Here is a 12,792-nt window from a genome sequence, read left to right as displayed (position 1 = left end):
ATTTTATTATAGTTGGCCCTGCATATCCACAGATCCTTTATCCACAGATTTAACTATCCATGGCTTAAAAATGTTCCAAAAATTTATAAATTCCAAGAAGCAAACCTTGCTTTTGCCATTTTATATAATGCCATTGCATTTAATGGGGCTAAGCATCCATAGATTTTGGTATCCATGGGGGCTCCTGGAACCAAACCCCAGTGGATACCAAGGGCCCACTGTATTTGCTTTTATGTCAGTATTTTAATTAGTTTAATTCTTGACAGTTTAATGCTATTTTCTTCATAACTCATGTTTTCAGAAGATGAGTGACACCCGCTTGGGCCCTCTCAGCTTGCCGTGGCAGCGGAGGCCTGTTCACAAGGAGATTTCCACTATGGCAAAGGAGAGGGCCAAGCACTCCCTTTGGCACAGTGTTTGACACAGTGACATCATGGCTAGTCACTGTGCCAAACACTTTCATGTGAAAGGAGAAAGCTCCAAATATTCATTTCTAGGTTGGCCAAAGATTTACCAAATGCACACCAGTTAACATCAGTGGTGGGGAGGCTACTGCATAGTTTTTCTTAATTTTGATCCTATTTTGTAAAGCACTTATGATCCCAGCTTTGTGGGGAAAGCAGAGTATAAATGAAATAATGGCTGCACAGCTCAGTGGCAAAGAAGCATGAGCATCAGCCACTTTCAAGTCCCCAAACCTTCTTAGAATCCAGTGGCTAGCTGATCATACAGACTGATCACAAGCACTGTATTTAATTGTCTTGCTCTTCCAAATGCAAGATATATGTTGATATTTTCAATACTAGTGTCACCATGGAGAGCACAAGGAAGCTAGAGGCTAAGCAACAGAACAGAGCTTTCTGGCTAAGCCCTATGCTTCAGCACGTAACCTGAATGCCTCCTTTCCTGTTAATTAAGGCTAACAGCTTTAAATTGGTGGGTCTCATTATTTTAGAAGAGCCTAACAGCTTTAGGATTAAGTTTACTGGCCTTGAATTGTTGGAATCCCTCCATAACTGCTACAAGCCAGCAGCTGAGAGAAGTTTAGGGCTGAAGGGGATTAGCTGTTAGCTGCATTGGAAACCTCAGGAGTTACAAAAGAATGCAGACTGAGGGTTAGTTAAGTGTGAAGAGCCTAATTTAATTCACATTATACTATGGATTAACAAATCACAGCTGCTGAAAGGAGCCCCATGGCTAGTCACTGTGCCAAACACTTTCATGTCCCAGGAGAAAGTAATCACTGCTCCAAACGTTCGTTTCTGGGTTGGCCAAGGATTTGCCAAATGCACCACCAGCATTTCAGTAATGGAGCTTTAGAGTCTAGTAATAGATCTATGGCAATAGCGGTATCACTGGAAAACTATGAAGAAATGTAAGACTGTAGAGAAGAAATGTGATTCCCTCCCCAAGAGAAATCAGATTCATTTTCTTTGAAAGCCCCTGATGGCTAATTCACATACAAGTAAAGATGGGTCAAGTCGAGGGAACTTGGAAATATACCCTGAAGTAGGCATGTGATTACTTTGACAGATGCTGAAGTCTTTACTTTGCAATACAAGAATTTTACCATGCATCCCTCAGCCAACTTTTGGATGTTGTTGCAGCTTGCCATGGCGGCAATAAAAGTGGTGCTATACATGGCCATACTGGGGAAAATAAAGTTGAACATTTGGTGAAACAATGACAACTGACAGCACTTACTCCCTTTGTCATGCTGAAGAAAACATAGCCATGCTCCATCAATCTGTCTCACTGGATTATTAGCAGAGCAGTTAACACATGAGAAGTAGCAAATCCATCTCAGCAAGTACCACCCTGCAGATTCATTTGAAGCTGCCTTATGCCAAATCAAGCTTAATATCGGTCAAGCTTAATATTATCTACACTCTCTGGCAGCAGTCTTCCAAGGTTTCAGATGTGAGACATGGACCTGGAAAAAGCCTAAGACCATCTGTACTTTAAGAACAAATTCTACTGCTGAGCTATGGCACATCATCATATCAGCATACTCATAAGATGATGCCAGGGGAAACTAACTCTTAGTTTGGCCTAGTATCTCTAGTCTGACTGGTTGCAGCTCCCATGATCTGTTATGTAATACCTTTATCTGGAACTGGCAGAGATGGGACTAGAGAATTTTGCCATGAAAATCAGATGCCCTGCTGTGAAGTTACAGTCCTTCTCTCATCCTAAGCTAATTCTTAGGGGTATTACTATGTGATTTTTCCTTTATCTGCTGCATCTGATTACTCACCTTTCCCTTCGTCTGGGAATGTCTGTTAGGTAGGGATGGGGAAGAAATTAATTTGATTCACACTTTAACACAAACTGGTCTAATTCACATTGTCTGAATTAATATACAGAATATGCAATTATCTTTGTGTTTGGGGCTTCCATGAATTCTGTGATGCAGTTCTCTAATTTTAATTATTATTATTTTTACAGAGAATATGTACAGTACATCTGGCAAATAGCATTAAAAAAAAGGACACGCATTGGAAGAAAAGTCCTTTAAAATGTGTATTTCTGGCAAAATTGTATGTGTGATATATTTTAGTGCTCATAAATACTTATAAATATTCATGCAGACTTTTAAAGAAGTTACAAGTTGATAGGAAGCACAGCACAATGAACTTGAGTTTGAAAAAGTGCTAAGATTGTAAAAAGTAAAATAGACAGATTGGTCCATCCCTGCCTTTTGCCCCTAATAAAGCTATTCCATTTGTTCAGTAATAAGTGTTGCCTAGAGAGTATTATGTATTCACAATAAGGACACAAAACAGGGACTTGCATGTTGTTCTGGGACAACATTGACAGAGGAGTGTCTGGGAAGAGAGCAATAGGCATAGAAATCAGATGTTTATATTTATTTATTTGGCCCTGTGATCTGTGTGGATTTCTGCTGGGCGGAAGAGCAATAAAATCTTATTGATTGCATCCTTTGTAAACACATCTATTGAAGCCACAGAGTGCCTGCATTTGAGCATTTTATTTCTGTGCATTTATTTTAAAAAGATCTGCTCTCTGCATAAATTCTGCCCTTTGGATTTGAGCCATGTCCTCTGATGCTCTGTGGATTCAGACAGAACTATATATTAATAGCCAGAGTCATCTGGAATCCTCACGGAAGGCTTTAACTGACAGGTTCAGGTCTATCAAATGTTCAATTATAACTTAAGTGGTTCTTTAAAGATTCCTAAAATAAGTCTAAACAGAAGCCCATAGTAATTCATTTCAGGAAAGTTCATGCTCCCCTGCTCATTTAATGTTCCCTTTTTGTATTTCAGTTTTACTATTATTTTTCCATAGTACCAAAAAAAAACCACATTATGTACCTAACCTTCATCCACCTACCTGAGCCATCCCCACTTTCATACACAGATATACACAACTGTTTGTATTGTATGATTTAGATCTGTATATTTATTTCAACATGGTTCTTTGTTTTGTACTGGGATATATGCAGTTAATCAAAGCTATGAAATAATTGCTTTTAGGGTAGTAATGACTTGAAATAGAGTTATGTTTTGTCAGTAACCGCAATGGCAGTGATTCACAAATTTTCAGTAGCGTAAGAATGGGTTGTTTGGCCATTTCTCATTTGTGAGTATGACTGCTGACTCAGTCTGAGCAATGGCATGAAAGGGGCATATGGAGGTTGCTTTTTGCTGGGAAGGATTACTTTATAATGACTTCATATTTTTTTCAGGTTTTCCAAGGCTCAATATCTAAACTGGCCATTTGTGGGAACCAGAGAGCATTTTCCTGTAGTGCAATAGTAAACATATGATGATGTATTAGTATCAAGTAACTCAGCAAGTTACCTTTCTAGACTGCAGTAAATATAAAATGATTATGATTAGAGGATTGTTCTCTATGTATAGAAAGGGAGAGAGAGAGCATCAAATGCCCTATGTTAAACCTATGACCAAATGACAGCATATGTAGATAATGCATTTCTTGTCTGATATGATGGCCACATTTCCTATTGGAATGGAAGGCCAGAGGTACCCCATTCCCAATATCTATTAGTGTTGCAGCTGTACACATGCTTCGAAGCTGTCTTTGAAACAATAGAATTTCTTTGAAACAATAAAATGGACAAATCAAAAAGCAGGAACTGATTTTAATTTGAGACCGTTTTTTTTTTGTCCATTAACGTAGTAGGGAAATTAAAAGAAAGCACAGAGATGTGCTGTCCTTTGAAAAATCTATTACCGGTAAATCTGGTTACCTTTTTAAGTAATCATATTTTAAGTATTTATTTAAGCAACATCAGGATTTTTAAAAGACATGTTATACAACCAGCCTTCAGTATCCATGGATTTTGCATCCATGGATTCAACCCTCTGCGCCTTGAAAATATCCACACACAAAAAATAATTCCAAAAAGAAGACCTTGATTTTGCCATTTTATATAAGGGACCCATTTTACTATGCCATTGTATATAATGAGACTTGAGCACCTATGGATTTTGGCATCCATGGGGCAGGGGATCCTGGAATCAAACCCTATGAAATACAAATGGCCCACTGTATTGAGGAAATGGTTACCTGAACTATTATTTAACTGTAATTGATTAATCAATGAAAGGGAAGGTCATCAACTAAGAATTTTTAAACTAGAAGACAACCCCTTTTCTTGGTAATAATACTCCAACAAAATTTTAGATGTTAGCCATTCAGCATGTTATCAACCACTTTACATTTATAGAGGTGGGCGTGAAAGACAGTTCTGTCCTTTTTGAATAGCTCCAAATGAAAGTTAATGGGGTTTGTGAACTAAAATCCTGAAATAGAAACTTCAGGTCAAGCATTTTTATGGTTTTTAAAGGAGACAGGTTTTTGCTCATACTCACATGCCCATTTACTTACATACAATTACTCTGAAAACATGTTAACAATAACTATTGGGAAGTGATAATAGGAAGTATTTGGACTGCAGTCCTAGGCGTGGTTAACTGAAAAACTAATTGAAATCAGTGACATTAACATCTGAGTAAACATTCATCAGATCAGGCGATGTGATAAGTAATTGGATAGTGTGGGTTAGTTCAGGAAATGCTGAGCCCAAGTTGGGGGAATGGAGAGTGTTTTTAATAAGAAATGAGCTAAATTCTCTGGAAGACTTGAGAGGCTTTTTGCACACAATTCTGTCATATTCTCATGAGGAAGTTACAAGTCCCATACCACAACAGTTTGGGAATGATACTTTTTAGGATTATAGCTCCTAGAATCCCCAGTGATTGAGAAATGGCTAGAGCAGTTGCTCTCAACCTGTGGGTCAGGACCCCATTGGGGGTCGAACAACGCTTTCACAGGGGTCGCCTAAGACCATCGGAAAACACATATTTGCATGTAGCAATGAAAATAATTTTATGGTTCGGGGTCACCACAACATGAGGAACTGTATTAAAGGGCCGTGGCATTAGGAAAGTTGAGAACCACTGGACTAGAGGACCCACCCCTGATCACATGGCTGGGTGCCTCCTGGATATGTCATAGCCAGCAATGCTCTGTGTGTGTGTGTGTGTTTGGATCACTGGCTGTGACATTTTCAGGAGGCATTCAGCCATGTGAACTAGGAGAGGAGGTCCCTCTAGCACCTCCTTGTTGATCATATGGGCACCCTGTTCAACCCTCAGTAGAAGTGGCAGTGCACTCGGGTGGGCAGCCTCCATGGAGCTCTGTTGGCAAAGAGGCAGCAGTGGGCACATCCACAGGGGACAGGCCAGCAGAGTCGATGCAGCATTGGACTAGCTGGTCCATGTGGGCAACACTGTGCTGTCACATTGAGTTCGGCCCAGTGGATGTGGCTGCCATTATAGCCAACTCAGAGAATACTATCTCAGGATAACATTACAGAAGAAAACTATAGACCTCTGAAGGAAATGATGCTTGTGTCATTCCAATTAACCCAAAGATCAATAATTCTCTCTGTTAAATCAGTGGCGGATGGAGGGCTATTGTAGTGTAAATTAATATAATAGAAGAGGAGGTAGTGAAGAATGGATAACTGTGAAGCAGTGGTAGTAGTTCCAGGGAGAGACCATCCCCTTTCCCTGCACTGCTCAGTGCAAAGAAGAGTGAAGCGGCATGGCTTTTGATGTGTGGACAACTGACTTGGCCCAAATTGGGCTTGATCTAGTTGTCCACTCACCAAACCCTCACTTGATCAAGGGCCTGAGATCTTCTGGGTAACTTGAAGGTCTCTCAGGAGGTCCAGCTTGTAGATCCCTTTTCCTCCAAGATGATCCTCCAAAGAGAATTCCTCCAGTGAAGACATACCAATAATCCTAGAATAGTATGAGAGAAAATTGGAAGAGGGGAGAAATACATGTATATTTTATGAAGGCGAGAGAGAGAGAGAGAATGAGAACCCATATTTATTACTTCTGGCTTTTTGAGTTATATGGCAAGGTACGGTTCTCCACACTGCAAAGGCTACTTTGCCCTCTCATCTAGGATAGAGTGAAAATCTTCCTGTTATTAGCCACTTTCAAAGTCACACGGGCCTCTTTATCCTCATCTCTTAAATGTGTCCCTCTGGTGAGAAAGGTCACTTTGCACAAATGATACCTTGGTGGGGGTTTTTATGGCTTTTGGAACTTCTGTGTCATCGTTTGTTCGCTCCGCTGCTCCGCTTGGTTCCTTCCTTCACCACTGCCCTTCCACCCCACCCCAGCTCCAATACATTAAGTTGAATAGACGTGGTGTTTTATAAAATGCAGCTCCATTTCCCATTAGCTGTTCCTTGAGTGTGACTTCTTTCTTGCTTAGGCAGCTGAAAGTGGAGACAGAAAGAGGCAGCAGGGAAATGTAGTTAACTGTTCATTCCTAAGGGGAATTTTAAGGATTTTTTTTTACACTAGAAGGGCTTCATCATTGCCATTCTTTCCCACCAAACTCTGTGTGCATTTCTCTACCAGTACAAAAAAGGGTGCTGGAAGAAGACTTAAAAAAAAAATGAAATAGAAAGTAATGACAGACAAGATGTGTTCCCATTCCCCAGCTAAAATCAGTCAGATTGGCTCAGAAGTAATACTCAAACACAGGAAATAGTTTAGCGTGTTTTCCGAATCCATTTGGTAATTTCATACTCTCCATCATTTCATAAGTAAAAAGAGGAATACATGTGGCCAAACAATATCAGAGTGTGGTCAAGATGGCAAAACTTATCAAAGAGGAAGAACACACAAGCTAAGAGAGGCTGCAGCAGTTTGATTTTGCCTAAACCAACTGGGAAGATTCCACTCATCCACTCCTTTTCCCTCTGCTGACTTAACTGAGTGCAAATTTGCACTTTGAACACAGTTTGCAGCAATGGAAATAAGCTGAGGACAGAAGGGGGAAGTGGAAGGGGAAAGAGAAACGGGGACATTTTAAAGCAGCTGAAAATGTGGGGAAACAGTAAATTAATTGGGGCTGTCCCTGCCAAATCAAGAGAGTGGAAGGATATGCATTCAAGTCAGTTACGCTCTGCCTTCTGCCTCCCTGATATCCAGAATATTCTCCTTCTCTGCCAGCAATCTAAATCCCCTGACTTCCTTCCCCCATGTAGTAGCCCTTGGGAAAACTAAATATCCCAATGACCTCTGCGCCCTTTTTGTCCTGCAGAGGAAAGGGAGAAAGACATGCAATCACACTTGTCCCAAGAGTCATCTCAGGTCAGGTTAGATAAGTGCTTAAAGCAAGTGTATATGATCTAACTTGGGCAGTTCTTGGCTGAAAGAAAAGATGGGTTTGGGAAACTGGCAGAAAGGGGACTGGGGAGAGAAGCACCAGGATATAAATATCAGATCACTTTCTAGTGCCAACTTCATGTAATTACTTCCACCCAGATTGGGGCAGCTACTGATATTTCCAAAACATTTGACTTAAAGAAGCATTAGTAGCCTTACACTTGCTCCTATTTAATCTCAGCCAGGGGTAAAAAGATGACATCCTTCAGATATTTTAGACTGGGACTCTTTTATTTCCCCAAGTACTGGCCATGCTAACTGGAGCTGGTGGTTGAAAACGTCTGCAAGGCATCAGCTTTTCTACCTCTCCTAGAATCTCTGCAATCTAGACAGATGTAAGTGAATAGCTAAATGTATATGGGTTGGACTACAGGACCTTGAGCTACCTGCTCCCCTATACTTTAGAAGCATATCTGTTTAGTGCAGACTCTGCTCCAAAGGATGCCGTTTGCACAGCTACTCTAGTATCTTAGCATAAATATGCTTCTTTGCCAACTGAAAGACTGTTTGACAGGGCTTTTCAAAGAGCAACAGAACTGGCTAGCAAAAAAGAAGAAGAGGGGGGGCTATATTCTATGAAAATAAAGAGGAAGCAATGGGAAAAACATCCTTTGAGAGCAGAGTAACTGCTTTAATAATCTTCTAGTTCTGCTAGGGGCCAGCAATATTGAGCATAATCTCTTCAAATGCACAGGAGGGTCGGTCTTTTGAAAATTGTGAATCTGCATAAAAATCCTGCACTTCATATGTTACTTTATAAGAAATTAAAGCATTTCCGAGCAAAGTTTTTCCCTGCTATTTTGTCCTTGAAGTTTAGGGAATAAAGTTCTGAAAAGTGAATACATTAAATATGCATCTTCTTTTCAAATGGGTTATCAGTGACGCCTGGTGATCAGACATCTCACACAACTTTTACAGTCAAACTACTACTTAAAAGTAGTTGATTACAATTTTAGTTTAATATAGAGTGCTATAGAAAAGGAGAATATTAATTAATTACAATTGATTAAATGTAAATAAATATAGTGAAGGGTTTTTTATTTTAAAAAATGCACACCAGAATGTTAAAAGTACAAACCAGTACAAACCACACCAAAACAGGCCATAGATACACTGTAAATATAAAAGTAACAAGTACCACAAAAAGAGTAAAGTTAGTTCTTGTTTTGTTGTAATCATAATGCAATCCCTTGTTATGATTTATGATTGTCCAGAAAGTGATTCAGTTGCAAGCAAATTATTATTTGTAACAATTTACTTTCAAACTCTAAATCAGAATACATTCAAACTGTATTTGTCTGGTCACAGCAAAGTGCTAAGGATAGCACTGCCCACAGTACCTTTGGACCACAGTACCCTTAGCACTTTGCTCCAGCACCATATCTCAAACGAACTGATTTTCTTTCTATTGGCTTTCTTCACTATCTAGTTCTCACATCTCTGCATAGTGTTGAGAATTACAATGCCTTGGATGATCCTGACTTTAGCCTTCAGTTTTATACCATCACACTTTCAGATCTTCTCTATTTCTTTCATAGCTGCCCTTCCCAATTCTAGTTTTCTTCTGATTTCTTGTCTGCAATCCCAGTTCTGATCAATGCTAGAGCCAGGTATAGGACACCCTTAACTGTTTCAGTTTCCTTATTCTCTAGATCAAATTTCTGTAAGTTCTCTGTGATTCTTATTTTTGGTTTTGCAATGCTCAGCAGTAAACCTGCCTTGGCATTATCCTTTCTGACTTCCTTTAGTAATTATATCACATCTTTGTTGTTTTCTACTAGTAGTATGGTATCATCTGCATATCTTAGATGGTTAATGTTCCTTTCTCCAATCTTCACTCCTCCTCCTTTCATGTCTAAACTTGCTTTGCATATGATATTTTCTGCATACAAGTTTGAATAGATAGGGTGATACACTGCACCATACACATCGCTCTTCTAGCTTATGCGGAAGCCACATGACGATAAAAGGAATGGCGCGTGCACCTGTGGCGCGTGCACCGCCACACCGCCGTGCACATGTGCCCCATTTCCCCTTTTATTACATGTGCAGTAGCAAGAATCTCGTATTAATATATGCAGTGCACCATGAGGCCATTGTCTTGGTTCATACTTCTGTGAATGGGTAGGAATTTGTGAATACCATTCAATTCAGCTGTTTCTGTTTTTTCCTCCTTTATGATTTCCATGTTTGTTTGTTTGTTTGTTTGTTTGTTTAGAACATTTATAGCCAAATAGACTCTCAGAATAGCTTACAAATTGTTGATTTGATAGTTCCCTACCCTCGGGCTTACAATCGAAATAAAACAGGAAGCATAAAAAAGGAGAATGGTAGTAGGGAAGGGGATTACGTCCAGCAGGTACTACCTCTTCTCTCATCTTCTGCTGGGACTAAAGTATGATGTTGTGCCAGCTTCTTGTTCTCTTCTTCTGAGGCCACAGATGTGACAAACCTGTGCAAGGCTGTGCCTTTAAATCCCATACTGTATGTCTAGGACATACTGCAGAAATAATCCAGTTGGACCACACTTTCACTACCATAACTCAGTGCTATGGAATTCTGGGAACTGTCGTGGGTGATTTTTGCAGCTGTTTGGGGACTAGACCTTGGCTCTCCTTAGTCTTAAATACTAATCTGGGGTCATGCCTATGAGGATTCTCCAAATTGGCTCCTCCATTTCACAATTTGGCAGCACCCATTTGGTGGCATTCTTTTGTATGGGTTACTTGTCTCAGGTAGGCTGGTCTGCCATGTACTTTAATAGATTTTCAGTCCCAAATACTCTTTTCCCCCCACATCATACCTCAGGCTTTTTTAAAAAATAACTATGTTAGTGGGGTGAGAGAATATGGCTGTATTGCAACCCATGGGCCAAAGTTTTAAAATATTTTAAGCTGCTGTGGGTTTTATCCTAAACTGTTTTGTTTGATGCTTGGGAGTTTTTAATTTTACGTAACTTTCCACAGGAGAGCAGATTGGCCATGAAAAGCGAGGTTTTAAATTTAGCGATAAACAGACTACATTCTGGGCCCACTATCATTTCAAAGTCATTTATTGCACTGATTATTTGTGATAGACCATCCCCTTTCCAAGAGGGGCTTTTGAGCTAGCAAAGACTTGGAAAGTACCCAGAGAGAAATTTACTTACATCCAGCAAGTCTGTGCTTTGATCAGTCATTAGCCTCAGCCTTCTGGTTTAATTAAGTCCAAAGAAATTGGAGAGTGGAAACCTAGCTGGACGGCCAGCATGCGGAGCTGTGTTAAGCGGGAGTTGAGTTATAATGAATTACTGCTCACTTTACATTCCTCTCAATAAAAGCTTCCAAATCTCTTGCATTTACACAGACCTCTGGCCACTTGGCTGTGAAATGCATTCAGTTCCTAGCAATGGTGCTAATACAATTGCTTTAAATCCTATTAAGAATTTCCAAACATCCTTTGGAAGCCTTTAGTGATTCATTAGCCTTGCTCACACCAGTGACAAAGAGGGACAACAAGGCTTTTCCACCATGGAGTTTTACTGTGTCTTCTGTCCCTCTTTCCCTTAAGTTGGTTGGTGTGGGTTTTTTTTTCTCCCCTTTCTTTTTATTGTGGCATTTCCAGTCCCTTTCCAACATACCGTAGTAGTAATGATCTGTACTTTCTGAACGTGAGCCAAGTATTTCCCCTATAGCTATACTTTGCCAACTTTTATAAAAGTAATTACTAGTCAATATTAACTGGTATGTTTTCAGGCATCTTCCACCTTGCTAATTTATCCAGTAAGTAGAAGATTATTTGAACTTTTTAAATTATATAGAGAAAATCACAGGTTTTAAAAACCTTAGGAACTTCCTATATATGTTCTACTAAACTATAGAGGATGTAGAACTTGAAATGACTATGAATTTATTAAGAGCTGCTGCTAGTTGAGCATTGGACTATGATTCTGGAGATCAGGGTTTGATACCCTGCTCAGCCATGGAAACCCACTGGGTGAAACTGGGCGAGTCACAAACTCTTAGTCCCAGAAAACCAGGCAATTTAATCTATGTATATGGATAATTTTAAGTAAATCTATTTATTTCTAGTATTAGATTTTAAAAAAAAATCTCAAGATCTTGACATTCACGGTACTGTACAAAATAAAACAGCACGTTCTTCACAGTTGATTGCTTAAACAAAAGTTCAGTGGGCTGACCAGGACTTCTTGCATTCAACTGGAAGGCTTTCAGTACACTATGTAATGCTTTTATGTATTTTCATAGGCAGCTGAAGGAGACTGACAGTGCAGTCCTCTACAAAGGCATTTGGTGGCTCTGTTGTCAGTGGGGCACTGAATCCATGCTAGATTTTAGTACAAATTTGAAAAGAACTGTCCAAGGTGCCACACTTATCACCAAAATAGATGCAGCATCTTGGATAGCACCTTTAAACTATGGATAAGAACTAGAGTGGACTCACTGCCCCTGTGACTTTGGAATCACCAGACACTACTGATCCTGTGCATATGTACTAAGATGTACTGAACTCAATAGGACTTAAAGCACAAACCTGGCTAAGATGAGCTGACCTGACAAAAATCCAGCTAAAGCTGTGTTGTTTCCAGAGTCTTCTTTGACTAAAGGTGCTAGATATAACTTAGGGCTACTTTTACGCTGACCTGGGAGGCATTGTGGCTGTGTCCCTGAGCTGGAGATTTGGGTCTGCTCAGCTCCTCACTTGCCCTGCTCCAGTTTTGGCTCTTCTGTCAACAGATCTTAGTCTGATCAGTTCTCCAGCAGTTTATTCTGTCAGTGAATCTCTGAAATCAGCTGGCAGAATAGAATTCTGCCAGTAGAAGAGACTTTCACTGTACCTAATCCTAACCTTCTACATCTGGTGCATCTTTCATTTAGAATTGCACCATTAGCTTAATGTGAATACAATTGCTGCCAGAATAAGGAAAAATAAATAAATATGCATGTAGACTATCCTGCCACAACTCAGAAAAGTCACTTTTTTGGACTAAAGGTCCCAGAATTCTCCCAGCCAGCATGGCCATTGACTATTCTTGCGGGACTATTCT

At 39.8% G+C, this 12,792-nt stretch overlaps 1 protein-coding gene across 9 annotated transcripts in view; it reads left to right on the top strand.

Moving 5' to 3' along the window:
• LOC149306854 (homeobox protein PKNOX2) overlaps positions 1 to 12,792 on the top strand; it is a 262,919-nt gene that overhangs the window by 175,000 nt on the left and 75,127 nt on the right. The window lies entirely within an intron of this gene.

Source organism: Sceloporus occidentalis, unplaced genomic scaffold (genome assembly GCF_023333645.1).
Source record: "Sceloporus occidentalis isolate IW3139 unplaced genomic scaffold, rSceOcc1.0.p SCAF_9, whole genome shotgun sequence".
Taxonomy (NCBI): domain Eukaryota; kingdom Metazoa; phylum Chordata; class Lepidosauria; order Squamata; family Phrynosomatidae; genus Sceloporus; species Sceloporus occidentalis.
This window is presented reverse-complemented; position numbering and strand designations above follow the sequence as displayed.